The sequence below is a fragment of the Austrofundulus limnaeus genome, unplaced genomic scaffold, assembly GCF_001266775.1.
Source record: "Austrofundulus limnaeus strain Quisiro unplaced genomic scaffold, Austrofundulus_limnaeus-1.0 Scaffold6, whole genome shotgun sequence".
NCBI lineage: Eukaryota > Metazoa > Chordata > Actinopteri > Cyprinodontiformes > Rivulidae > Austrofundulus > Austrofundulus limnaeus.
Genome location: NW_013952408.1, coordinates 182,266 through 186,966, shown reverse-complemented (window position 1 = coordinate 186,966; position 4,701 = coordinate 182,266). Strand labels below are relative to the sequence as shown.

Below are 4,701 nucleotides of genomic sequence, written 5' to 3'. Positions count from 1 at the left end.
TTTTTTTTTTTTTTTTTTTTTTTTTTTTTTTTTTTTTTTTTTTTTTTTTTTTTTTTTTTTTTTTTTTTTTTTGCCTCGCCTGTTTGTGTAATGATCTGTAACATCGGTGCTGAGTTGTAGCGCTCCAATAATTGCTGATAAGAGTATTGTTTCTCAGCGTTGGAAACAACGCGATCAAATAATTTTCTGGAATCAGTGCTCTTATCTCCTCGTACTGTAATTACTTTGATAGGCCTGCTTAAAATGCACACTCATTAATGAAGGCTCTTGTTAACGGCTTGTTTATGCGCTCACGTGTTTTTTGTCTTGCATCTTGCTAGGAAACATTTCCTGGTGATCAGAGATTGTTGCTCAGCTTGTTTACAGATGAAAAGAAAAGCTACAGAGAAACGTTTGTAATGTTTCTGGTGAAACTTAATTTATTATAGATTATTTTAAATAATAACTCAAAAATGGGTTTTAAATAATTTTTTATTATGACTTACTAATTTTTACATATTCTTATAATAAACAGAATGTGTATAATATACAATTATGACATGCAGTATGGTTCATGGGGTGGTGAGGCACTGATTTTCTCAGAATAACATGCTGGTAAACCACATATTTCATTAAATTTTTTTGTAATGACAAAGCTGTCTTAATGTGTCATTCCAACAGACTGGGGCAATCCACAGAACTGCAAGTTTTGGTTTTCACTGCAGCACGTTTAATTAGACTGTTTTTAATTGAAAGAGAAGGAGACTGATGAGTGCAGGCATGAGATAGATGTGATTCTGTGTGCATGTGCCCTGCTCGTAAGCATAATGTTTTCACTTCAAAACTTTGGCATTTGAAATTATCCAGGTAGTTTTCTACAGGGCTGCACAGTGACTCAGCTGCTAGAGCTGTTCCCTCTCAGTAACGTTGCCATATCCAATTCCACCCAGGGACTTTTGTGGGCAGAGTTTGCATGTTCTCTCTGTGCATGCATGGGTTTTCTCCAGGTACTTCCCACAGTCCAAAAAACAAGGACTGCTTGGCTCTTCATTGTCCCTGTGAGTGAGATTGTGACTTGTTATTTTTGTCTCATTTGTCTCTACGTGTCCCTGTGATGGACTTGTGATCTGTCCAGGGAGTACCCCGCCTCTCGCGCAGGTACTGCTGGATATGGACACTAATGATCCTGAAAGAAGAAGTGGATAAAGATACTCAATAGATGGATTTTATACAAAAATAATTTATGTTAAAGTTTATTCAGCATGGCTGTATTTTAAATGCATTATCCTCTATCTGGGCCAACATGTAAAATACCCTGATTTCAGTCAAAACAACCATAAAGTTGCTTAGCTACTTATATAAAAAGGATAAAACCACCCAATGATATTTACAGTGAGACGTTTCGGCACATCTTTGGCTAACTTACTGTATATTCTGCTCTACAGTTTGAAGTCTAATTTACTATTTGGAGTTTTTACAGTTTGAGTATTTAGTTAGTGTCTGGTGCCTTGCTGTCACTACTTAAGCTCTTGTGACATACATCTGTCATTGTTGCAGTTGCATGACGAAATGCACGCCATTTTGTTGGCAGCGTCAAGTCTTTCACCCCTTCTTGTCACAACCTGCCAGGTGAATTTTCACCCCCCCCCCCCCCCCCCCGCATAAGAAACTATTATATGATTGGTCCTTCTGGATAAGTTGGGGTGGGGGTGGATAGACTGACCTGCAGGTGAGATGGAGTTTATACTTTTTTAAGCTGCTGTGCTACAGGCATTCTTTCAAATGTACTGAATATAGACACTGAAACAGCGGCGCAACCACTTTCAAGGTTTGATAAATCACACTGCAGGTGTAAAATGATTATATCTGCTGATCCTCCACCCAGTATTTTTGCGTGATCTGCTAATCATCAAATAATTTACATATTCATGAAGGCAGACATGCTGAATGTGTTGCGGCTGCCGTTTTGCTCATCTGACAGATGCAATCCTGGATGTGCACCCTTAATTCATTAGCTTTTTGTGCACTATGTTTGCTCATGGATCTATACATAGTAAAGTGTTGATAAATCAGCCCCTAAGAGTGAATCAAGTCATGTTCATTGTTAGTGAAACTTTTACCTTCTTCATATTGTTTGCATGCATCTCTGCAAACAGATGTCTGAATGGTTTTGCATGTAGAAGAGATTCTTAGACGTCAGTAAAACCAAGCACACAAGGTTGCGACAAACACTTTTCTCAATCTCACACATTGATAAGAAGAAAGTTGCTAACCAAAACAAAGGATGGTCACATACAAAACCAAAGAAACTAATTTATTGTTCTTTTCTTCCCCTGTCCAAAACATTTTGCTCTTTCTCAAACGCTACAAAAGTTTTTCCTCTTTTCCATCCAGCTGGGAAGAACAGCAATTATGGTCCAGAGTTGGTAGAAGCTCTTGTAAATGATTGAAAGAGAAGAGGCTGACAGAGTGGACAGGCTAATAAGATTCAGAGAGCTGAAAGTCTCTTGTGTTTGTGTCAGTGGCCGCAAGAACAGGAAGACTTTCTCACTCCCTTTTTTTGTTCTTTTTTCTCTACTCGCTTTTCTCCTTTTTTTTTTTTTACAAACTTTTCTGCACTTTTATTTGTCTAAGGAACTGAACTTCATTAAAAAGTCAGAAGCTCCCAAAAAATGTGACCTTGGCACTGCCTCAGCTGTCACTGAAGTACATAAAGTCTCCAAAAACTCACAGAGCAGTGCTGCAGATTAACAAGCAGCCTGTCGTGTGGTTTTGCTCAGTCAGATGGTCTAAGTAGTGACTCTCTGAGGACATCACAAGTCATAGTGTTGTTTTCACGAACCCTGCTTTTAGAGAAAGAGGAAAAAGCTACTGAATGCATTAATATTCATTTTTTGATATAGATCTGCTACATCTGTGCATGCATATATAAAAGTAGAAAGAAATCATTTAAAAATGATGTCCCACCTGATTTTATTTTATTTCTAATTGAACAGAAGAAGGTTCGGAGTCTGTATCCTAAATGCTGTCAACCATTGAAACCCCCAACAAATAGTGTTGATCTGTTCTATTAACATGTACAACAGCACCATTCACTCACTAAGCCTTTCACTGCTGCTACAATTAATAAACATCACCACAAAGCCTGCAAATATAGAATTATAAATGAGACCGTACCTTAGATAAACCTAAATGAGTCTGGCCAGTAATTTGGATCTTTATGGCCTCGACCGGATGGATCTGTTAGAAGTATATATATTTTTTGTGTGTAGCTCAGGAACAAAGGACAGTCACACAAAGGGAGAGGGAGGTGAAAAGGTGGTGTGTGTAATCGTTTATCAGTCGTTACCCTTTGAAATGAGTTATGTGGCGAGAAGGGCCGAACAAATCAACAACACGAGACAGGAGGAAGGAAATGGAGGGGGGGTGGGGGTCTGAATGAATGCCAAATCCCACCGAGAAGCAACAAAACGCCAGAGTGCTTCCATTTTTACCCATTCTTTAGCTTTTCTTTTAATCATATTCAAAATAAAGCTTATAACAGCCCTATTACTGCTTTGTGTGTGTACACGTTTTTGTTACCTGGTGGGGACAACTTTTGACCATTTTCCTGGTACGCACAGCCTTGTGAGGACTGACTGTTACTTATGAGGACAAAATCCTGGCCCCCACCGGGGGTAACTGTCATTGCTGGTTCAGGGGTTAGGGTTAGGACCAAGGTGGGAATAGAGTTCAGGTTAGTTTTAGGGTCAGGTATGTAATGGGGCGGTTAGGTTAGGGTAAGGGGTCAGGGTTAGGCTATAAACATGACCGGTTAGTGAATGGAAATCAACACAAAGTCCCCACAAGGATAGAAGAACAAATGCGTTTATTTGCTTGAAGTCATCACTGCCTCAGGTGTGCTCCCACTTTGAATCAGTTCATGTGCAGCTAACCTCATAGCTCCGAGATTTGGCTCATTATTATTGTGAATGTGGGTGTATTCGGTGTGTTTGTGTGTGTGTGTGTGTGTGTGTGTGTATGTGTTGTGTAAATTAGGGTGAATATTTGCAGACAAAGCAGTCACATATCCCCCAGTGCAGTAAGTGTCCTAGATAAAGCGATAAAGCAGCGTGATTTCCTAATGTATTTCTATAATATCACCACATATTGTATACAGCACATTACGTGTGAGTGTGTGAGTGTTAGACATTTGAGCTGCAATCAAGGTAGTTTTTTATTTACTTATTTTCTGTTTCTTTTAGGATAAGAATAATGCTTCACTCTAGTTTTATTCATCTTTCCTCCCAGTGCAGCATGTTGTGTCATTCATTCTTATTTAGGGAATTCAGAAGTACCGGTACAAGTTAAAAGGGGTCATATAATGTAAAATACACTTTTTTAGCACTTAAATACATTTTGTTGTGTACTTGGAGCTTTTAGGATACAATAAGGAGAAATTAGGATTTGAGTTTGACGTTATACAGTATAGAGCACAACTGAATGATTTTAATATGAAAAGTATGGATTTAAAAGCACGATACCATTTAAAGTGGGGTAATAATGACAAATCTGGCCAAATTTAGGCCAAAGCTTTCATACATAGGTCTGTATTGTTTTATTTTATTTTATTTTATTTTATTGTTAATTGGGTAAACATGTTACATGTTATTTGTATCATTATTTCTCTAAAGAGTTACAGGATATACTGATTAAATCTCACCTTCACAGATATATATATAT

General features: G+C 38.0%; 1 protein-coding gene across 3 annotated transcripts in view; it reads left to right on the top strand.

Moving 5' to 3' along the window:
• b4galt2 (UDP-Gal:betaGlcNAc beta 1,4- galactosyltransferase, polypeptide 2) overlaps positions 1-4,701 on the top strand; it is a 155,376-nt gene that overhangs the window by 72,984 nt on the left and 77,691 nt on the right. The window lies entirely within an intron of this gene.